This window comes from Chroicocephalus ridibundus, chromosome 5 (genome assembly GCF_963924245.1).
Source record: "Chroicocephalus ridibundus chromosome 5, bChrRid1.1, whole genome shotgun sequence".
Lineage (NCBI taxonomy): Eukaryota > Metazoa > Chordata > Aves > Charadriiformes > Laridae > Chroicocephalus > Chroicocephalus ridibundus.
Genome location: NC_086288.1, coordinates 82,566,129 through 82,589,686, shown reverse-complemented (window position 1 = coordinate 82,589,686; position 23,558 = coordinate 82,566,129). Strand labels below are relative to the sequence as shown.

At 46.9% G+C, this 23,558-nt stretch overlaps 1 protein-coding gene across 2 annotated transcripts in view; it reads left to right on the top strand.

Moving 5' to 3' along the window:
* The window catches only part of GALNT7 (polypeptide N-acetylgalactosaminyltransferase 7), a 71,450-nt gene that overhangs the window by 5,772 nt on the left and 42,120 nt on the right, over positions 1–23,558 (top strand). The gene's annotated exons all lie outside the window — the stretch shown is intronic.

Below are 23,558 nucleotides of genomic sequence, written 5' to 3'. Positions count from 1 at the left end.
GCTCCTGGGTTACGCAACCAAAAACTCAGCAATTGGGTCTGTTTTGGGCATTGCGTGGGTAAAACTGTGCCACTGTTGCGGTACCCGCTGGAGAAGCTGTAGGACCACAGAAATCGGGAAGGATCAATGCAACGGGGTGGGTAGGTTGTTTTTTAAAAAAAAAAAAACCAACCAAACCAAACAAACTAGAAGTGGTAATTTGTGCTGCTCAGCGGCCAAACAATGGGGCGTTAAATAGCGCATGTAATAAAGTCGTTTTTTAAATAAAGATCTCGGTAACAGTTAACGCTCTGTTTTAAAGGTGGTGGATGATACGATACGGCGGCTGAGCAGACGCGGTAGAAATGTTTTAGCTGTGGGAGAAGGCTTGGTGGGCCATCGGGGTCCAGCCTTGGGGAAGGCGCCTCCAAGCCAGAAGAACGGGGGTGGCTTCGCCTCCCTCCCCCAGAGTTAGAACGGCTCCCGTTGAGCCGGCGTTCCCTAATGAAAAAGGACAGTATCTTTGTCCTATTTTTGTCAGATATTAAATCAGCATTACGGGAGACTGCCAAGTGGAAATAGGGCAGGATAAGCCGCTACGTTAATAGGTTTGACTTCTACCTTGGGAGGGGGCGGGGGATGCTTTTTAGAGAAACTGGGCCATACAATCCGAGACAAGGATTCCAAGTCTGGCAACGGTTACATTTAATTACTAGATTTCCTCCCTAAGTATGGAAAACAAACGGCTGCTCTGAACGATTAGTTTAAAAATAGCAACATGCTGCTTAAAAGGCCGCCTCCTCCATCGGTTTTTCTTTAAGCTTTTTGTGAATTAAAGGGAATTGGTCTTGTTTGAATGCGCTCTGGGCTGTGGCACTGCTCTGGGGACGAGGTGTCCCCGTACTCCTCAGGCTTGGATTTGGGAGTATTCTGGCCTTTCGCCTCATACAGGTGTTAGAGAAAAAAAAAAATAATTAAACTCGGCAGATTTCTGTAAACTTAAACCAAAGGTTAAGGTTGTGCTTTGCAGCAGACTTCTACAGTGGGTTTTATCAGCTCAATTGTAGCCTCTTCCTTGCTGGGAAATATGCTTTTTTGTGGAAAAGGGGTGTTCCGTTATTAATAAGTGTAAATAGGTACAGAGGCCAATACCTGTATTGCACCTTTGTTTTTCAAATAAACACCCTTACTGCGTTCCCCCTGCTCGGGACCGAAGGGTTGTGAAACGCTCGCTGGAATGCCACCTGAATCGGTAGGTCTGAAAGTTGCAAAAACAATTTCTTTGCTTGGCACGAGCTGGTTTTGGAAGAGGCTGGTGCTTTCCTAGGGATGCAGTTTATAGCACAGAATTCCTATTTTCTGAAAACCCCCTGCCCTCCCAGGTGGGAATAAAAATATTATTCTTACCCGGCTACATACATGCATTATTACTAAACCAGAAATGGCTACTTTTTGTAACCAAGAGATGATGCTTAAAAAAGGGTTGTATTAAGCAGGAATCGAGCATGCATAAGCATGCTTTCTTGCAGCTCACAAAACAAATTGGCCCCCCCCCTTAAAATAAACAAATTGTTTGCTGCTCTATGGTGGTCAATATTTCTTTTAAGTTTCTCTCTCACCGTGCCTTCTCGAATCCCCCACTCTAACCGTTGGCTCCAGTGATGTGTATTTTTAGAATTGCTGTGGCTTTCCTAAGCTACGGCTTCCTTGGCTTTGGGAGGTTGGGTTGCAAACGGCCTGGTCCGGCCCCCCGCGCGGTAAACCCCCAGCAGCAGGGGAGGGGTGTCAGAAGGTGCGAGGTAAAAACACATGCTGTTTACCTTTGGAAAACTTTCTTTACAGCTGCAGGTCTCAGAAATATAACTGTTAATGAAATTAAAGCGTAAGCAGATGGTGCTCAGCCCACAAACTTTCTTACTTATTTTGTTGTCTCTTAAAAAATTGGCAATGAAAAGGGCTCAGCAGAAGCTGTTCTGACTTGAGTGAATACAGTTGGGTTTTTTTATAAGGTGGAAAGTATTATGTTAAATAGCGTGCTTTAGAAAAAATACATTTTTAATAAAATTTTATGTAGATTTTTTCATATTTGAACATTTTTGTCACAATTTGGGGATTAAAATTTGCTTTGCTTTTAACCTGTAGTAGAAGATTTGCCTTTTAAGGATGACTAAAGCCCCAAGGAATAGCATTTCAGTAGGGCTGAAGCACAGCAGCACCCCGGCTTTTTTCTCTGTTGCTGCCTTTATGGAGTTGAGATATTTAAGCAATGTCGTTGTTCTTTGTTTTGAGCTAGTTAATAAGAATTCTAGATATGTCAAAGAAAGAGGTATTTATCAGTTTGAGTTGGCTGTCGAAAATGCCTCGTCTGTAATAACGTTTTGAAGCAAAACTAAAAGAGTAACCAAGCGACCTGTCAGAAGCGTCTGGGATGGTCATGTCGGGAGTTTTCTATCCTTCCTACCGAGGAAGGAAGACCAAGAAAGACAATATTGAGATAACGTGTTCTTCAGAGAAAATAAATTATTCTCTGCGTGCTGTAGTCTTGGAACAAGATTTGCTACACTCTAAATGAGGCCTTGAAGTCAGCTCTTCAGGGCTCATAATGTATGTCTTTATAAGCCCTCCATGTGTCAGTGATGCATTTATCACACACCTGAGACTGCTTCACCTGCTCCGGCTCTGCTAATCCATCTCCCGCCGGGTTATTCTAACATGCCAGCGCCTCTGAGAAGCTCTGAACAGCACCTATGAAATATGTTGGGTTTTTTCTCACCTCTTCCATCTTTTCCACCCTTATTTCCCTGCCCTCTATGAAATACGTTCTTCCTGCACAGAACCAGGACCTTCACCAGTGATTAGCTTAAAAACAATACGTTGGTGATCTGCAGAGGTGGAGAGGGGTGGGAGGTGGGGTTTCTTGTGTGCTCCTTCTGATGGAACACGAGCTTTTCGTGATTGTCTGTAAGCGCCTCACCTGCCTGCGACCGGAGAGTCCCGGCCCTCAGCTCTCCAGCCCAGGAGGACGGTGCGCGGGTGTCCTCTGCCCCGGCCCCTGCTGGGGAGGGAGGGGAATCTCCTGCTGCCTCGTGTATCGCTTTTTGGAGATCCTCACCTCCAAATGCTGGTATTTCACCCCATGTAAGATATTCCTGTGGCGTGAGATTTCCTGAGTGTGTACAGTGGTCTTGAGTGCTCTCTGTGGAGGTGTTTCAGCCCTGGGTGTCTGAAGTCAGACTGGAGATTAGTTTCTGGGATGCATTTGTGTGATCTCAGTGGCTACGAGTTGAAGACCCCTTGTGTCTTCTGTCCCTCTCTGTGGTTTCCAATACCAATCTGAAATATTTGTCTTGAACACTTGCTTGCCTTTTAGTGGTGTAAGCAGTACAAGGAAGGTTGGGCTAAGGAAGGCCAAGAAGCCTTGACTGGACGGTGAGGTGGTGAAGCTCTTGGAGCAGGTCTGGGCATGAGCCCCTCCTTCGGGGTCACCAGCAGAAAAAGCGTGCTCAAGGAGAGCATCTCTCCATGGCTCTGGAATCAAGACTGGGAGAAGACTTTGAGGTCGGATCTGGGGCAAATGGTTCCTCTGGCCCAGCTTTGGCAATGTGTGGTGAGACCTGTGAGTCCTCATATGCAGAGCCACGAGTGGGTGTCCACGGCGTCAGTACCATCGCCGTTATGTTGTGTAGAGAAACAGAGGGAGAAAATCCGTAAGACACGTGGTCGCCGTATGAGAGAGCAGACTTACCTTTTCCACGAATAGTCATGTCAGTCACCTTGCGGGGAGTTAACAAGTTTTGCTGCTGTTATTATCTTCTACCGAGGCTGGTGATGACAGGGGAGTTGTCAAGCTCTTGTGATGAAAGGGAGCAGACTGCCAGGATGGTTCGTGTAGCCTTTAATCTTTGTGTATGCCTGAGGGGCCTGGGGAAGAGAGGATGGCGGGGCGCAGGCTGGATTAATTTTTCTGGATGAAATGGATATGTCCTGCGGGTTGGCCTACTTTAAAAAACAATTAGAATTCTTTGAAATCTGTTGTCCTTGAGCACGCGTCATCTGTCCTGCCTCCCCTTTCTCCCATTCCCACGTGCCTTGCAGTTGAGAGACACCTCGTGCCCCTTTGGGAGGTGTTTGGTTTTGGTGACGTTTCCCGGGGGTGCCAAATTTCTAACCCCGAGCTGAGCTGGGTACTTGTGCGTGGGGAACCGCATGAGGGTGGCGGGGAGTCACCTCGGTAGGTTGTTGCTGTTGACTTGCTGCTGGGCTTACGGCCAGGCATGTGAGAGACTGTTTTTCACATCTTAACGTAATTTTTATATTTACTGGAAACAATACGGTGTCTTTTTTTTAAAAGAAAAAATGAACTTTTTTAAACAGTCGGGTATGTTTGCATCGGGTGATGAAGGTACAACTGGATCCTTACCAGGACGCTCGATGGTAGTCATGGATTGACAAGTCCACGTTAGTGTCCTGAGGTGTATTGATCTCTGTTATTCCAGGTTCTAATTCCAGTCTCATCCTCAGCTGAAGATGGATGCCTCACTTAATGTATTTCCTTTTTTCCCGGTGATTTTTTTTTTCCCTCATTCATTCTTTGTGGGAATTTGGGGAGTTAATTAGGCTTATTCTCACGACCCACTGTTCAACAGCTTAAGAGTTTGCTTGCTTTGCCGTAAGATATTAAGTGATATGGATATCTGGAAGTAAGGAAGAAAGATAAATGATCAGACTACTGCTCTTGACTTTATCCTCTGTAATAGCTTGGGCAATCTATCTTCTAACCGGTTTGTCACACGATATAAAATGCTAAGGTTTTCGGGGGGGGAAGAAACCACCCTTTTTCATTTTAAACTCTACAATTCATGTCTACAATTAAAGAAGTCTTCACAGCCTGAAACGCTAAGCACCAGAGCTTCCAGCGACAGACTCGGCCAGTTAGCGTTGCTGCAGCGGAGAGGCAGCTTGCACAGGTTTGTGAACAGGTTTTATCTTGCACGGTATTTGCAAGAATTTAGCCTGTACTGATAACTTGTCAAAATACGGTCTGCAGTCTAATCCCAGCAATCCTGACTTTCAGGAATGGTTCACAGCTGTTAATTTCTAAGAAACAGGCAGAACTCTTATCTATTAATATGGATTATCTAACCACCATAATGTAGTGCTTAATGTTACCAAAAGCATAATGTTGCAAGCAGAATTCATTATACTTTTTAGGTCAGTGCTTTAAAAATACATTTTAATAGCGTAACTGAATAATCTTGACTCTGACGCCTTAAAATGTTCATCCGTGAGAATGCTTTTGTGTCCCAGAAATAATTGCATTTTATCGTCCTCCTTTTTTCATTCGCAAACCTGAGATTTCCTAAGTGCAGAGCAATATACTTTTTACACGTTTGCTGAAATGCGCGGGCACTTTAGTAAATCAGTTTTACTGAGGAGGAAGCTAAGGTTTCCGGGATGGAGTCGGTGTTACAGCTGAGCCCGTTACGCGTCCCTGTGTGCAGTTGCCGGTAGCTGACTCTCTGTAGGTCACTTTGGCTGCACAACTGGAAGCCTTCCAGCAGGGTATATTTAGGAGATCTATTCATGGCCTAACACCAAACCCCAGCAACCTTCCTCTAGGAAATCCATTTTCTCCCCTACATGCATTTGTTAATTTTGTCAGACCTTAACGCCGCTTGACTGCTTTTATACTCCGTCGGCTGTAGCACTCCCAGAAACTTTAAACCGTGTGAAAACGCCCCGTTAGGCCAGCTGCGATGTTTTATAACCGGTGCTGGCTTTATCCCAATGCATGTTAATCTCTGCGACGGTCCTCTCCCTTCGTACATTTGTGCTTTTAGAGTTTTGGTTTCTTCCCTTATTTTGATTTATTTTCTCTGTGAACAGAAGAAACGTGGCCAGCGCTAGTCTGGCGTGTTCCCCAATACCTTTTCTTACCCAGCTGTAGTGCACACACGGTTGGGTACCAGAGGGAGAAAATACTTCCATGGGAGGGAGTTCCGCCTGGCATTTGGGTGCGTTTTCTAAGGAAAGAGAAGCGAACTGGGTGTAGACATGATTCCATCCTACTCTGGAGCATCAGCTTGAAAAATCCAGCACCCAGCAGAGGGTTAAATCCACAACAAATTTGCGAAAACAAAAACATAAAGGCAGCTCATCCGCAACAGCTAAAAAATATAGTTTTCATTAATTTTCTGCAAGAGAAAATTGTGTTGCTGGTATCCCACAGTTCACCTTGCAGCAGAGATGAAGTATATCACCTTCAGGTTTTACTGTGCATCTGCAGTCTTGGGAAGATAAATGTCAATGTAATGCATCATACTACTGACATTCAGAAGTCTTCCAAACTTTGCTTTTTAAATAAAACGCGGAAGCCAGCCTCGAGTCCCTTTACTCGGTAGGAAGAGTAGGCAAGTGATTATTTTTTTTGCCACATCTTGTATGAATCTGACTTGCTATACACATCTACGGTTGTCATGCTGTCAAGAATTATAGAACTAGAAATGCCATACTAAACAATAGGAAAATACGCTGTTTCCAGGTAAAATATTATGTCTGAAGTGACTTTCATTGCTTGTGACTTTCAGCTGCTCTCAGCTGAAGAGAGGCACAGTTTCTGCTGTTCATGTTCTGCTGAAATTATTAAAAATGGAAAGCTGAATAGTAGCTTATATTTAAGCTTTTACATTTTTTTAATTGAAGGGAGTTGAAAAGTCAAAAAAGTCCAGCTTTAGTGATGTCGGAAAGGCTGTCCAAATGTCTTGCGTAAGACACGGGGTAATTCAGGCTGGGAGGGAGCTGGGGGTTCCTCAAACCAGGACAAGCAGGTCGGACCAGGGACCTCCCCAGGTCCCTTCCAGCGCCTGCGCTCAGCTGGGCCCCACAGCCCCGAGGGAGCCGGCCACGTCCTGCTCCTGGCCACTGTCACCATGCTGGGGTCTCTGCCCAGTTGGGTATTGCCACCAGTTCCACTGGAGAACACACTCACACCGCCGTCGCCGTCCATGGGATTTTCAGTTTGCCGTGAGACTTATAACTGCAGAACTGTTTAATTGTAATTTAAGGGGGGAACAAAAAAAAAAATAGTGGGTTTTCTCTTTGGTTTTTGCATTGGGTTTTTTTGTTTGTTTTGCTTTTTGGATTGTTTTAGTTTCCTGGAACTGTTAAATGGGATAGTGACTCAGTCTGGTTTTCCCTGTCTTACCTCAGAAGCTTTGTCCAAGCCTACATTGTATGATAAAGTAATGGATTGAGGGAATGTTGATCTGGGTAATGCGCACATGACAGTTTTAAATAGAGCGTATACCTTTTGTGTTGTGCTGTTGTCACTTGTGTGCAAGAACTTTCAAACAAGACCACACCTCATCTCAAAGAGCAACTGATTAATGACTGCAATAATCACAGAATTCTAGAACCACAGACTGGTTTGGGTGGGAAGGGACCTTAAAGCCCCCCCAGTGGCACCCCCTGCCCTGGGCAGGGACACCTCCCACCAGCCCAGGTTGCTCCAAGCCCCGTCCAACCTGGCCTTGAACCCCTCCAGGGATGGGGCAGCCACAGCTTCTCTGGGCACCCTGGGCCAGGGGCTCACCGCCCTCACAGCCAAGAATTTCTGCCTCACATCTCATCTCAGTCTCCCCTCTGTCAGTGGAAAACCCTTCCCCCTCGTCCCACGGCTCCCCTCCCTGCTCCAGAGTCCCTCCCCAGCTTTCCTGGAGCCCCTTGAGGGACTGGCAGGGGCTGGAAGGTCTCCCCGGAGCCTTCTCTTCTCCAGGCTGAACCCCCCCAGCTCTCTCAGCCTGTCCCCACAGCAGAGGGGCTCCAGCCCTCCCAGCATCTCCGGGGCCTCCTCTGGCCCCACTCCAACAGCTCCGTGTCCTCCCTGTGCTGAGGACTCCAAAGCTGGACACAGTACTCCAGGTGGGATCTCACGAGAGTGGATATATTGGCTTGCTTGACAACCACACAAATTTATTTTCTCTCACAGAGGAGGCTCTTCTATATTGCTTTTCCTTACCATTTTCAATAATGTTCTCATTACTTACATGGAGGGTCTGAATTTCCAAGACTTCTGATTTCATAACAAAAATGTTTACAAGGAGTGAACATGTGTTGGAAGGATTCCAGTGTTTTGGAGAAACGCCTCTTGTGAAGCTGTCTGTGCGGGGGGTGTCCTGCGGAGAGACCCGGTGCTGAGGACACTGACTTCCATTCCTTGCCAGCAGGAGGGATCCTCACACATCTTTCTCTGTGTGCGCTGTACGGCAAATATTTTAAACAGTGGAATGTGCCAGTCCCTTGCAGAGGAATCAGTGCACGCGGGAGGGTGATGTTCATTTGCATCTTCTCCAGGCGTGTGGTCAGAACTGCTGGCCAGAGCCCACCAGAGCTGGAAACACCAGTCGTCAGGATCTGATGGATGCGGGTGAGTCCCTCAGAAGATGGCCAGGGCTAGGGGCTGGTCCTTGGTGCCACGTTAAGAGAAAACAGTAGGACATCGGTTCCCAAAGTTGCCCTTGAGAGTAACGCTTTAAGCGTTGGTCCGGGGCAGCCTTGGTTTTAGGTGAGCCGTGGATCGCCCGCACCAGCACAGCCGGTGTCAAGGCTGTCTGTCTGGTGGCTTCCACCATCGAAACAGAAGATGCCGCAGAGCGAAGGGCGAGGCTGGAGGTGTGGTGGGGAGCAGACAGCTTCACTGGAGCACTTCTCAAGAAGTTTGTGCGTTATATTACACTGGGTTCACACACGACGTGGCTTCTAAAGCGAAGCTATGACATAGGTTTTGACATTCATCGTGTTCACTTCCCAGCAAAACACGTAACGTCACTAGCTGTACGTGTCGCAGAGAGCACTCAATTTACTAAGATTGGTCTGTTCACTTTACTATTGTTGCAGATCTTTTTTCCTTCTTATGCTTCAATGTATTGTGTTGATTTTTTCATTTTTTTTTTAAGGTATTATTTAGGACAGAGAAGAACTTACCTTACTTCAGCAAACCAGTAGAATATAACTAATTTATTGGCAGATACCACGCAGATTCTCTTTAATATCCTGCGTAGGAAAGATGCAGGAACGCAGGGGTCAAGGCAAGCTGAGACGGAGAACACAATTGATCATCACAAGTGATTTCCCCTCACTTAGCTAGTCAAGGAGTACACGAGGTGATTGCGTAGATACTCCGAATTTCTGAAATCTTTTGGGAGTTCAGATGAAACTCTCAGAAAGGGGTTTTAGGCTGTATGCGTAATGTTCATACAGTGCAGCTTTTGGCTTCAGCCGGCTGTTTCTTTGAAAGGGCTTTCAAAACGGTAGGGTTGATCAAATGGTGAAATGTGATTTAAAAAAAAAAAAAAGACAGAAATAGGCTGTTGTAAAGCTGGAGAACGGTAACAATATTTCAAGATAAACGAAAATCTAATCATGCAGTTTGCTTCTTAATAGCAAGCAAAATGAAATGAGATTGACGTATGTGTCTTTAAAAACTGAGGCAGCCGAGCTACAGCACAGAAACCTGCATCCCTTGACCAGGCGTGTCCATCAGTGATGGATTTATTGTATTGTAAATGTCATTTACTCGCTGAGGTATATAAAACAAATGCATGATTTTTAAAGCTCCGTCTGTCTCGGGCGACTGAGGAATAAGGATGAAGTTCCCCTGCGGGCTTTACCCAGCGCAGCGTTCATGGCTGATGCCTGGAGGGCCAGAAAAGCTGTCCTCGGCCGCTTACGACATGAGGACTGATGTGAGGTTTTGTTTCTTTCTCAGGCTTTTTCCCTCTGGAGGGAAAAATAATAGAAGTTGGATATTTTCAGTAGCAAAGTTATGAATTATGAATTGTAACTCTTTGGTCTCTCTTTTTAAATTCAAAGCATATGCTTGTTTTTACCTGCTTATCTCTACAGCTTAAAATTTGAGTACCTAAATTTTTGATTGTTTAAATCCAAAAGAAACAGCTTCATCTGTTTCTTCAGTCTACAGAGAACGTTCTACAAGGGGCTTGGCTTAGTGAAATGGAAAGCCTTGCCCCCTCGTAGCCCGGGCTACACGTGAAAATGAGAATAATCCTTCCTTTGTGGAAGGCAATGAAACTGGGCAGAGGGCATCTTGGAAGTCCTTAAGAATCTCTAATGTCCATATGAATAAACATGAGTTCTATTTTTAAAATCTCGTTCAAACATATGCATAAAATGAAGGCTATTCCTGGGGTGAGGTGGAACGTGGAAGGAGCAGTGGCTCGCCTGGAAGGTCACCGGCTCCACTGAACGTGGAAATGGATGAGGAGAGCAAGTCTCGTGCTGAACCTCTTCAGCGGTGCTGTGTTTTCAGCCTTTCACCTCGGAGGGCACGACTTCCCGGGGGGAAAAGAGAAGGAAGAGGTTCTGGGGTTGGGAGAGAGATGGGTTGTTACTGCTGAACCGCCAAGGGCTGTGGAGGGAAGTTCTTGGTGGTCGCAGCAGCGCCTGGAGCGCCGACACGGGGCTGGACCAGCCCGGCCACTGGCACGGTGCTGCTGAGCATCACCCGGTGCGGGAGGCAGGTGAGGAAGTGCCAGGGAGAAGGTCTGGGTGATGGAAATGAGTGTTCTGGATTGTGGCAGTATTGCAGGGAAATAATTCATCCTCGTGGCTGTATTCTCTCTCTGTCTCCATTTGATTGCAAAAACCATTGGAATCGTTTGCCAAGCACTTGGAAGCGTGTGCATGTAACGGCAGTAGAATACTACTGGAGAAATGGTTACACTACAAGACATCAATACAACGCTGTATTTTCAGGTATTCAGGATCGTTTGCTCTCAATTTTTACTAATTGTTAAAGTTGAATAGTCTTAGGGATCTACATGGGAAGGAGGTCAGCGTGAGGCTGATGGTTGGACTCAATGATCTACAAGGTCCCTTCCAACCTCGGCAATTCTGTGATTCTATTTAAGCTAAGAAAAGGGACCTGCTTTCCTGGGTGAATACTGTTTTACTAATCTGTTTTACTAACAGAATATCTGCTATTCTGCTGGCCTCTAATTGCCAGTACAGAGAAAGACAGTAAAGCTCAGACGAAAAAATCAATGCTTTCTGTTTTGAAGAAGAGAAGAAAGCTGAGCAACCTGGTCTAGTGGGAGATGTCCCTGCCCAGGGCAGAGGGGTGGAACAAGATGATCTTTAAGGTCCCTTCCCACCCAAACCATTCTGTGATTCTATGATTAAGAAGTAGTCCAAGAGACACAGATAAAGGCCTGATACCTGGAGGCCCCTTTGCATCTTGCAGTCTGCTCTGATGGAGATGATGTCTCAAGCAATTGTCCATTTTTTTTCTTAATATTCATAATTTTCCCAGCCAAGCATTTATAAAATCCCGCTTGAGATTAAAATTGTGGACAATTGTCTAATTATGGTAGGCTCCTCTTTTTCCTCGTATCCTGGGGAAAACCTTCATAGGCCATCAAGGTGCTGGTTATTCAAATTATTATGAAGCAATTTATTATAGCCCAAGTAGGCTTCTGATTAATTTTATTGCAAATATGTGAGAATAAATTCCTTTATCTTCACTCTGGTTTGCTGATCTTGACTTGGAAGTCTATTTTTCTATTAACAAAAAAATGGGTTTCAGTTTATCGGGCTGCATTAGAAAACTGTATCTTACGGTTGTGAGGTGGTCTATGGTCCAAACGCACGTCTCTTAGGAGAAGCTCAGGGAAGAAGGAGAAAAGCATCTAATACTTGACTCCAAAGCCCTTGGATGCAAGCAGAAGGGCAGAGATATGTTTTCCTTCTTTGTTGATGATTTTCCTGTTTTCTAGCTGTGTTATGTGAGCCATTCAGTGCCGTTTAGAAAATCTGACCGAATACGTAGCATTGCTCCACAGCACATAGCCGCATGCCGGTGGGGTACTCCTAAGCACTTGGGGGAGGGACACGGGGGAAAAAAATCGTGCAATTTCTGCAGCCCATTTTTCAAAAGGGATTTCCTGATACTCGGCTTTTGTCTAGAGGAAAGAGTTGGAAAAAATGTTTGCCTCCACCTTCTGCCCCTCTAAAATAGGGTAAGCAATGGCAGCATCTTAGTGAAAGCACTGTAAACAACACTGGAGAAGTGAGAGAAATGAAAAGGAGAACAGGAGGTTGCATTTGAGCAAAATGCATAACAACAAATGTTTACAGAAATGAGAGATGATAATATTGATTAGAGCCAGCCAGAATTCTGAGCATTTGGAGACTTCCCACGGCCTTCATCTGCTTAAACATTTTTCTGGGCTCGGCTGTGTCCCTAGAAGCCAGTTTGTTCCCCTTTTTGCGTAGAAATGCATCACTTCTGCTGCCGCTTTGCTCCTCCTGTGGTACCTGCAGCAGCCGGCACGTGTGCTTAAGGAACAAGTCACCTTGCTGAACCTCTGGCGCAGCAAGGTCCCCCCTGGATTGCCGCCAGGCTGAGAGCTGAAAAAGAATTATTTTCATTAAGTTTCTTAAGAGAAAACAAGGTTTAACTTCCTAGGCAATAAGTGTTGTCCTTCCTGCGCGTAGATGCAACTTGACATCTCCTAAGACTTCAGTGGAGAGTTGCTTCAGGAAAAGAGGGAAAATGGAAAGCAATTGGATCATTAGAGTCTCGGCTCTCAAGACCAGACAAGAAAATAGACTTTTCTTTAGAAAGAGAGGGGTCAGTGTGGGCTTTGCTCACCTGGGATGGGTTTTTCTCCTTGGTGCCGCAGTAGAATGACAACTGTGTCCCAGGGCTTGGTGCTCTCCTTGCTCGTGGCGCTTGGCTGTTACCGTATTAGCATTCTGAACAACTAAATTACAATACAATATTTTAATGGGTTAATGTAGCATGAAGGGAGTCAACTGGCATACAAATTTGATTTTATTTATTTATTTATTTATTTTTACATTTGTAAATGTATGGTATAGCATCTACGGTATAGCATCGTCTATGTTATAGCAACCCATATGGTGCGTTTGAGGGTAAACGCAGCGAAGGGGTGCTGCTTCGTTGGCATGGGGGTCGTAGTCGCCGCCGTCTCTGTTGGAGAATGCGTTACTGTGGATGATGCGCTCTGGGAGTTTGCCGTTGAAAGGCCATGCAGAATACAGGCTGGTGACGGTGTCGGCTGCAGGACGCGGGACTGTGACGGTGTAGGCTGCAGGTCAGCAGGTGGTTGATTAGACCAGTCTTGAGTACTGACCCTAAACTGCCTTCCCACGTGTGATATATTTGTCTTTTCTCCATTTGTGGCACGTTCCGTTGAGAAGAGCGGGCCGGGCTGTTGCAGGCAAGGAAAGCGTGCGGTCTCTTGTGGTCTCTGGTTCTTGGGGACCAGGGAAATGGTGCTTTGATGCAACAGAGAAAGCCACTTCATCAACAAGAAGCAAAAACACACCTGAAAAGATGAGTGGTTAGGGAGATACTTGCTTTTATGCTCTTTTATTTATGTTCTGTCCCGCTTGATCACTTTGCCTTTCTTCCATTGAAAATGTTGATTATTCTAGTTGTAATAAACTTGTACCCGGTTCTTGCTGTTCCGAGTTTAAAAGCCTTTCTGTCACCTTTGGTGTGCTGCCTGGAAGGAGAGGATCTAGGAGGCTCTGGATCATTCTTCTGTCTTCCCCAGGGTCCTCTAACAACTTTTCCATTATTCTGCAGCAAGCAGCTACAAATGTGGTTTGGTTTCTTTTTATTGCATAGGCTACTAGTGCCAACATCTTTCCATTTCTAGAACTTGGGAGAGGCTAAAATATAACGTTGCCTTAGATAATGCAGCAGCTTCATTTATAATTCAGTTTAAGAGTATTTGTGTTACTTGAAAATGATTGAAATCTTAATGGTGAGGCTGTTTTTCCTGCTCGAAGACTAGCCTTAAGTTACAAAGTTAAGCAGAGATTTCTTTACTCTCTGTATATTCAGGTATTTATCTGAGTCTTTCTACTTTAGATCTCCGTAATTACTATCACAGATGACATAGAACCATAGAATTGCCTAGGTTGGACCTTTAAGATCATCAAGTCCAACCATCAAAACCCCCACTACCCCGTGTCCCTCAGCACCACGTCTGCCCGGCTTTGAAATCCCTCCAGGGATGGCGACTCCACCACTGCCCTGGGCAGCCTCTTCCAATGCTTGACAGCCCTTTCCGGGAAGAAATTATTCCTAATGTCCATCCTAAACCTCCCCTGGCGCAACTTGGGGCCATTTCCCCTTGTCCCATGGCCTGTTCCTTGGGAGAAGAGCCCGACCCCCCCTGGCTACCCCCTCCTTTCAGGGAGCTGTAGAGAGCGAGAAGGTCTCCCCTCAGCCTCCTCTTCTCCAGGCTGAACCCCCCCAGCTCCCTCAGCCGCTCCTCACCAGACTTGTGCTCCAGACCCCTCACCAGCTCCGTTGCCCTTCTCTGGACACGCTCCAGCCCCTCAGTGTCTGTCTTGTGGTGAGGGGCCCAAAACTGGCCACAGCACTTGAGGTGGGGCCTCACCAGTGCCCAGTCCAGGGGTCGGTCACTGCCCCAGTCCTGCTGGCCACGCTATTGCTGATGCAGAGCCGCAAGGAGAGGTGTGTTGTGTTGCCTGTGGTCACCTCCACAGAGTTCTCGGGCATCTCCTAAGCAGAGGCTGTGAGAGACGTGGATCCCTGGCCAGGCTTCTTCAACGCAGCCACTGTGTGGGACAACAAGCTGTGACGGTACCAGGAGTGGAAGGGTGGGACGTGTAACAGGCAAGTTGGGAGGTTTAACCGCTGGTTCGATATTCCCCAACCACTGAGTGCCAGTAAAAATGAGGACAATAAAAGACTGCTATTTTTGTCCGTAATTTGTTCTGAAGCACTCGGTGCCTTTGTTTTCACTTGCTCTCGGTCAGAGAGAGGAGTCGAATTGTGAAACTGGCAGTCGCAGGGGGATTTGAGCAGCTCTGCGCCTCTCCGGAGGAGGCACCACCTGAGATAGGTCAGTACAGGCCATGTCTCCACTGTCCTTTTTCTACTCTTACATCTCACTGAAGCTGAGAGGGACAGAGAGAAGTCTGCGAGGGTTGGGTGGCCAGTGGTGTTCCCCAGTAACAGACTGGTCTGGCTCCAGATCCGTGGGTAGTCTCCTCTCTTGAGGGCGGTCACTGAAACTTGCTGGGTGGAGGCAGTTGCTGGGTCTAGACCAGATGCACGGGAGTGCCACCACGGTGTTCACAGGTGACATAGAGTCCCGCAGGAGGCTGTGGCGGAGCCAGCACATCAGAAGAGTGGGGGAGGCGGCGGGGGGTGATGCAGGACAAGCCGAAGTGGCGCTTGGGTCAGGACCGCATTGCTCTGCGGGACCTCCCGAGGTACGTGCCACCGGTGCCGTCAGCTCAGAGCGATTCCCCTTGCCAGTGAGAGAGAACGTTGCCACAGAACCATTGTGTTTAAATGGGGTGCTCAGGCGGGTGTCACACTGACTTACCCACACGTGGCTGTAGATCTTTAAACACAGTACTCTGCAGCTGAACAGGTAAAACTCGGGGTTTATGGCGTTCCCATCTGTTAGGCAAATAGCGGAGCAATCAGGTTATTTCAGCTGAAAATACATACTCTTGCACTGTTAGAAATGTGAATATTGGAGTTGCTTATATTTACAGATACGCCACAAAAAACCCCAAACCCGGAAGGTGAGGAGGGGGAGACAGTTTCCACAGGAGTTGTTACCCGAGGGCTCCCACAGCGTCCTACGGCGTTGTACGCAGCGACCTTGGGAGGTGTGGGCTGCGGCCGTGGCAGGGGGCACGCAATGGCCTGGGGCCACTGTCCCAGCTGGACGCTGCCGCTGTGACAAAGCAGACAGGACCCTCGCAGAAATCCAAGAGGACAGGAAGAGCTGCTTGGTCTTTTTGCCCAGGGAACTCTTACCACAACCTTTTAAAAAATAAAATAAAGTTGAGAAACTGAGCCTCATCTTCCTCAGTGGCTTTCTTCCCCTCAGAGGTTCAAACACCAGCAGAGATGACCTCTGATGTTAGTCAATATTGGCAGGTTTTTTACTAGGTCACAAGAAGTTGGTTCTGCTGGTTCTTTGAATCAGTGATACGGATTAATGCAAGTCACTCGGAACTTGAATGCTAAATTCTGTCAAACTCCGTTGTAATAGCAGAACGTACACCTTGTGCCAAAGTCACATTTTTACAAACAGTTCCTCTCCTTTTTTATGTGCCCTGCTTCTTCTTGAAGGTGCCACTTGCTTTCCCATAAGCGATGCTCTCAAATCTCAGGAATGTCAAGCATAAGATAGAAGAAAATTGTTGATTTTACTCCCCTCAGTTGTTTTGCCTCGGCTGACTCGGGGAATTTTGGGCCTCAAAGAGGCTGCTGCTTCGTTATTTTTTGGTCCATGGGCTGAGTTGCTATTTATGCCTGTGGTCTGCTGGTATCTATTGAAAACTAAGAGTTCTGTGAGTGTGGAAGTGTAAACAGCAGTGATTGTCCTGTTCTGCCTTACCAGAGAGGACGTACGGAATGAGTGGGAAAAGGGATTTTCCGCAGCGCTGCCGACTAGCAGTTTTATTACAGGTATCTCTCCCTGGCGAAAGAGTTGCCTCTCGGGGAGCTCCTGGGGAACTGAGAGAAATGGGGCAAGGAAGCGCGAGCTGGGCAAAAGGTGCTGCAGGGCGACGAGTAATGCATCAACCGGCTTGCGAGGTGCTGTGAGAGCTAAGAAGCAAGGGAAGGGGGAAATTTCCTTGCTTTTTAAAAAACAAATAATTAAAAAAGCCATTTTATTTTTTGTTGGGGGATGTAGGAGGGAGTGCAGTACACAGCAGTATAAAGCTATGGTTGAACACACATTTCTCCAAAGCTGCTTGTGGCCCTCAGAGTTACACATTTTTTTTTAGTTAACAGAATATATATAAAAATTATGCATGTAATGTAATGACTGCCTGTTTATATCGTCAAGTTCTTTTTAATACTGGGGGGAATTCTCTCTGTGCGCTGTAAGTGGCTTCCGACCAAGCCTTGTGTAGAACCCTCTGAAAAGTAGGCGGTCTGGTAGGATTGCTTGGTCTTTGGAGATGGCACCACAGTAATGGGTCTGTGGTGCCAACCCGTAGTCAAGTTCTGCCTTCCAAAACTTATTCCGTGTTGGTATCACATAACTAGCACAGTTTTAACGCTAATAGGTGTGTTTTAGGTCTTGTATAAGTACATTTTGTTTCCTCTAGACTATTTAACAGGGCAAAAATCTACTACAGCGAGATGGTATTGGCTGCACGATGGACTTTCACGTTGTCAATCTGTCTGTCAAAGTTGAGGGCAGCTGTGGACACAAGAACATTACTTACGGACCCCCATTTTCCTGGAAATGCTGGTGACGAATACCACCAACAGTATGGTTTTTTCACTTGGGTTGCACAAAGCATGCCGTTACAGTGACTTAGCAATCTGTTATTTTTCAAGCACATGTTTTTAAACTTCTGAAGTTTTTTATAATTTAGTGTAAAATTGTAATTTCTCTCTGTGTTTCTCCCATTCCCGTAAGTGCTCTGTTCTCAGGCCACATGAGTTGTAAAAGTCAGGGCAGGAACTGCTGAGCTCCGTTGCCATCGGAGTGGCTCTGAAACGGGCTGCCAGAAGAAGCCAGAGCAGAAGGGCCAGTTTTGCCCCATCACGGTGACAGCGAGTGCCCGCTGCAAGCCAGGTGGCTTCGGTGCCACTGCTCCTATTGGACAGAAGAATTCTCCTGGTCTAGCTTCTGCCCTAACCTGAGTCAAGGCGGTTGCCTTCTGGTGAAAATGTTTGATGGAAGCTTTTGCAAAATACGACTTGAAGGCAGTTGCTGCATGTGGAGCTTAAAACAGACCTTTTTGTGCAAGAATTTGTGATCATTACGAAGGGCTTTTTTATTATTTCACAGAATCCCAGCCTGGCCGGGGTTGGCAGGGCCCTCTGGAGATCACCCAGTCCCACCCCTGCCAGAGCAGGGTCACCCAGAGCAGGTGGCACAGGAACGCGTCCAGGCGGGTTTGGGATGTCTCCAGAGACGGAGACTCCATTTATTTATTTATTCTCTGAAGTGACACGGTTGTGTCATAACTCTTTATCCTTGTTTGAGAGGCTGTGTTTTTCCGTCCGTGTGTGCTTTTGGTTTTGGTTCCCCCCTGCAGCCACGAGAGCTCCTGACGGCTGGGGTGGAGGTCACCACGGGTGGTGGCAGTGGCAGGAGTGGGCAATCTTCTGGGGTCCCTTTGCCAGTCAGCCAGCTGGGTTGTGGGAATCACTGCTTGCTTTATTTATCCTGAAGGCTATCTGGAGTGAAATCTCTTCAGAAATAGGCTGTTGGAGATGTTGATTTTCCTTGTTGTCTGTGTTTGACCCTGTATACTGAAAAGTCTTCTAGATTTGCCCAGAGAAGCTGTGGCTGCCCCATCCCTGGAGGGGTTCAAGGCCAGGTTGGACGGGGCTTGGAGCAACCTGGGCTGGTGGGAGGTGTCCCTGCCCAGGGCAAGGGGTGGCACTGGGGGGGCTTTAAGGTCCCTTCCCACCCAAACCAGTCTGTGATTCTGTTTTTGGTCATAGGAGTGTTGCGGAGTCTTTTTCTACCATGTGGCACAAAAATAGTTGCAGGACTACGTAATTCAGTGTGGCACTTTATTCTTCCCATCTCTGCCCTGAACTGTAGCCTGGTAAGTGAGACCCACACATAATGATTCAAAACAAACCAAAATGTACTACGTGTTGGGTTTTTCCCCTCTCTCTCATTAGCTGGTAGAGCAGAATCACGCTAGAAGCCTGGCTGAGAACAGGCATTATTTCAGTATCTTCCCAGCATGAGTCTAGTCAATAAGGAAATCTGTGAATCCAGCTTGTAGTCTTTTTTTTTTTTTTAACAAGCTAACTGTATAAATTAAACCAGCTGCCTCCTGTTTTCTCAAATAATTGAAAATAACAATTTTTCTCAAGTGGCCTTTTTTTCCCCCGTAAGCTAGGAGTGGGGCTGCATTAAGTCAAGGTAAACAAAGCAAAATCTTTTAAGTATGTTGAAGTCCTTGCTGAAGCACCAAACTGAAACGGATAGCTGCGTGGTCTCCCACAGAGTGTCGGTGACGGGCTCTATTCAGAATGCTTCTCTCCTGCGTAGAAGAGGAACTCGTGTCAGGGGAGCTCCGAGCTCTATTGATTCCTCCCCGCTTGGAAGTCCTTGAACCTTCCGTACGGTAGAAGGTGGTATGTTGCATTTGCCTTCCCTGGTGAGTGGAGGTGCAGCCAAGAGCTAAGGAAGGTAAAAGCCGGATTGGAGAAAACAGAACTACGGGAGGGATTGGCCTCCTGGGTTACTAAAATATTAAAGTGTATCCTTTTTTATCATTTTCCGTGAGGAACACCAAAATATTGCAACGCTCGGTATCGGTCTTTAATCAGCTGGGCATGAACATGCATATTCTGAGGGAGTAAGGTTTTTTTAATTTCCTTTTGCACCCTCAGTAATGAGAATACCGCTGGATTCTACTTAATTACTCCCCTTTTCATTGTCTGTGCATCAGTGGGCTTTGTCTAGACGAGCAGGTTGCTTTTATAGGCGTCGCTTTGAAGTAGCAAACTTTTCTCGGTAGGATAACGTTCTATTTTAGAAATGAAGCAAATCTGCTTTTTTAACGGCAGTTAGTACTCGAGACATTATTTCATAGGGAGTTGCAGGGAGTTGCCAGTCGGGAACTGGTTGGCTGAAGAAAAGCAGGTTACGCAACGTTGCCGTGCTCCGTTTTATTGCCGGCTGACCGACCTCGCGGCGCTGCGCTGGCCTCTCCCGCCTTCTTCTTTTATGTCGTATAATTTGGAAACACGCTTCCAAAAGGCTACAGTTATATACCTTCAATTGCATTCCTCTCTTTTGCAAAAAGGAAGAACCTAATTTAAAAACAAAACAAAAAAAAAAAGAAAAGACACCAACTACCTCCTTTTTTTGTACGGGGATCGACTGCATTGATACCGCCTCAGTGTTTCCGACCCAGCCGTTGCAGTGACTCAGACGTCATCCCCAGGGAGCGGAAAGAACCTTTCAAAAATGGAGAAGCTCCTGAACCGGAGCTGGAAAAGCTGGCAGGGAATCCTAGGTCTGGCCCTGTAGAAAAAAACAATCTGTGGAATAAACATTTTTCTATATTACTGTGTGTAAACGGCTTACTGTGAGTCCTTTGTAAAGATACAATGAGATCATTTTGTTGTTTGTCTCCAGATGTGAGAGAATTCGCAAAGTTTTTCTTCTCTTCCCTCATCTTTGGGAAACCCAGAAGTGCAGTGGTCAGATGTGTGTCGGGCTCCTTCTTCCCAGACCTCCCTTCACCTCGGCGTCATTGCCTTGGTCTCTTCCAAAGGTTTTCAAATTATTTTAAGACTATCTTGTTTTTTCCACTTAAGAAAGGTTGTTGCGATTTTTTCTTTTTTTTTAATATGCCTTCCAGTTTGACTGTCATTGTTTTATTAATTGTTTAGAAGTTTGCAGATTTTTAGCTGAGCCAAACTTCTAATCAGTGAGGCACAGTGATTAAAAATTACTTCCATTTTGGAGAGATGTCATTAAATCTTTTTTAAAAAAAAAAAAAAAAAAGTAGGGGAAGTCATAATTCATAAAAGAGAAGCTCTAGAAGCTCCTAACCGAGGCATTGTGGCTCACGTGATGGCAAAAATGGTTCTGTCGTTATGGTTTGGTTTTGCTTTTGTTCCAGACAGCATTTGGAAGACCTTTGTCTTGGTTATCCCTGGAGAAACCAATAACCTCCCGGAGCTGTGGAGCGCACCATGCGCTTAAACACTCTTGGTTCCTTTTTTTTCTGGGTTGGTTTGGTTGTGTTTTTTAAAAATGCTGAGACGGAGTTACATGTTCTTCATAGCGGGGAGGGGGGAGGCGGGAGCAGCTGTGTGGTGCCGCAGGGTCAGCCCGTGGCAATCGCGTTTGTCCCAGGCACAGGGAAATTGGAGGAAAGAAGTGACAGGCTGTCTCGCTGTGTTTGTGTGTCATTTTCCTGCTTTATGCAATATTTTCCTAGGCCTGAAAAAAATGGAATATATTTAGTGTCTGGAAGGGAACAGCAAATAAGTGCATTATAATGCAAATTGTGCATAACAGTTATAACGAGGCTAAATGTAATACAAGTCATGGTTCTGACGACAGCACAATAAACAAATTACTTGGAGAAGTGCTACGTTTCAGTCGGAGGACTGGCGAAGTGGCAGCTCCTAGCTGTTTTATAGCTGGTGGAGTGGAAGGATGTTTAATCTCGTACGGAGCACAGGCGTCTCAGCCGGACCGAGGGCCGGATTCAGCCTGGGGAGGTGGGGGGTGGCTGAGAGCCTGGCTGCCCACCATCGCCCCCCGCTTTGGACTCCTCCGGCTTCCACAACTGCTCAATTTGAGTTTTTTGAAGGTAAAACTCTTTTTCCCTGCCCGGTCTTTTTACAGTCCGCTCATGGGCCCATCATCCATCACGGTGTCTCATCCCACCTTCAGCCATTGGTACCGTCTCTCCCTACGGCCTCCTGTGCCCCAGGAGGTCACTGAGCAAAGAACATTTTTTGGTTCACCTCTTATCAATTTCATCAAGTGCCCCCAGTTGTTGTATTTAGGGTAAACTGGTGTTCCACTCGATTTCTCCATCACCTTCATGATTTTCTAAACTTCAGTCGTACGCCCCTCAGCCATCACCTCTCCAAACCGCAGTCTTTAAGGTGGAGGACCAGGCTTTCTGGTCCGGTCTTTCTGGTGTTAAGGTCCACCCTCCTTCCTTCTGGCTGCCCTACGCCGTACCTTCTCCAGCTCCAAAATGTCCTTTTGAGATGCACAGACCAGAACTTAGTACTACTGAGGGTGTGAGTGCATCAAAATTCTGTGCGGTCAAAATGACGCTCTCTTGCAGCATCCTTCCTGATGGTGCCCACCGTTTCCTTGGCGCCTGTAGGAACTGGATGCGAGCTGGTAAGAGCTGAGTGCTCGGCAGTGCTCTGGCAGTCAAGTGGCACAGCCGTCCTTTTCATTTCTAGGCTCAGGGAGAGATGATGCTCTGTTCAAAAGGCCTCTCAGGGCTTTATTTAGATCCATGGCAGCCTTCTGCCTCCTGGCAAAATGTTCCTTTTTCCCGTGCCCTCGTCCTCCCCTTTCTCATGCTGGCTTTTCAGTTCCTCAAAAAACGGTGATGGAAGAACAGAATAACGTAACACTTCTGCATTTTGTGCGTCTTCCCTGTTTAAACTAGAACAAGCAGAGAGGTTGGAAAGTTTCTTGAATAAACCTGATTATTTTTGAATTGGTGCCAGTCTGACTCCAGCTGTTATCGTGTCAACCTAGACATATCTTATACTGGGTTTTCCTTAATTTCTCCGGTGCTATTATGCAGAATGTGAGGCAAATGCTGTAATGTAGTAGTAAGTATTGTGTGGTTTAGTTAAAGGCGGAGGTGAGTCAGCCTTGTGCCCTTGGTGCAGTAGAGGTGCACCACATGATGGCTTCACCACTGAGCCAAGGGATGGGGACTGGTTCCCAAACACTCCTGCCTCTGGAGCACCATGGCTGGGTCTCCTCCGGCGCTGCCTGGCACAGGAGAGGTGTTAACAAGTGGAGGGGACCTGGCAAAGACCTGCCGAGGAGGTGGGAGGGCTGCCGCAGCTGAGACGGTCATGGACAGGGGAGAGGAGCTCGGCTTGGTTTGGCCGGAGAAAAGTCTAGTGGGGAACCTAATTGCATCTTCTCACCCTCAAAAGTGAGGTTACAGAGACAATGGAAATGAAATCTTCTGAGGAGTGCACACTGAAAGGAGAAGAGGCGATGTGAGAAACTTCTGCTGAGTTATGAGGAAACACCATCGCTGGGAGATCTGTTGAGCAACTGGAGGCATTGTCCAGAGAATCGGAAGGATTTCGGGGTGCGAGTGGATGAGACCTGCTCTAACTGTGCAGCTCTCCTGCCGCCGGCAGGTCTGAATAGGTGACACCCTCCTGGTCTCAGTTTTCTGTTTGATCCTGTGTTTGTGAATAGATAGTGAGACGTTGCTGAAACGTGTGCATTGTTCACTGCAGATTTCGGTCTGATCCAACATCTGTCCTGCTTACAAAGAGAAATCTGAACTTTCAGCAGCATTTCCCTGTTGTCCTCTTGGACAGCAGTACTGGAAAAAGCAGTGATTGTTCTGGGGGGGCGTTCATGGGTGGGTTTGTGGTACCCTGCAGACTTCACACTCAGATGTTTCAGAGCCTTTCTGCCTGGGTTCTTCAACATCACCCACCCTTGTTTGAACCCCACCACCCTCGCTGATGAACATGCCGAGCAGTTTTCGAAATCCCAGCCTTTCTTCTCAGTGAGAACTTCACGTCTCTCGGTGGGGAGGCAGGGAGGAGTGCTGTAGAATGGTGAAGTTGTTCTAAACGGGGATGCAGGAGGTGCCAGTTTGGCAGCTCCTTTCCCCAGGCGGGTCGGTCCCTCTGGCCATGCAGCAGAGCAGATCGGGGCAGCATCTTGGTTTGGCCTGTTGCTCTCCGCATGGCTCCCAGACCATCGCAATGGAGGAAGCCATGGCTGGTGGGAGCACCTCAGGGATGGAGGAACCATGGCTGGTGGGAGCATGTCGGGGATGGAGGAACCATGGCTGCT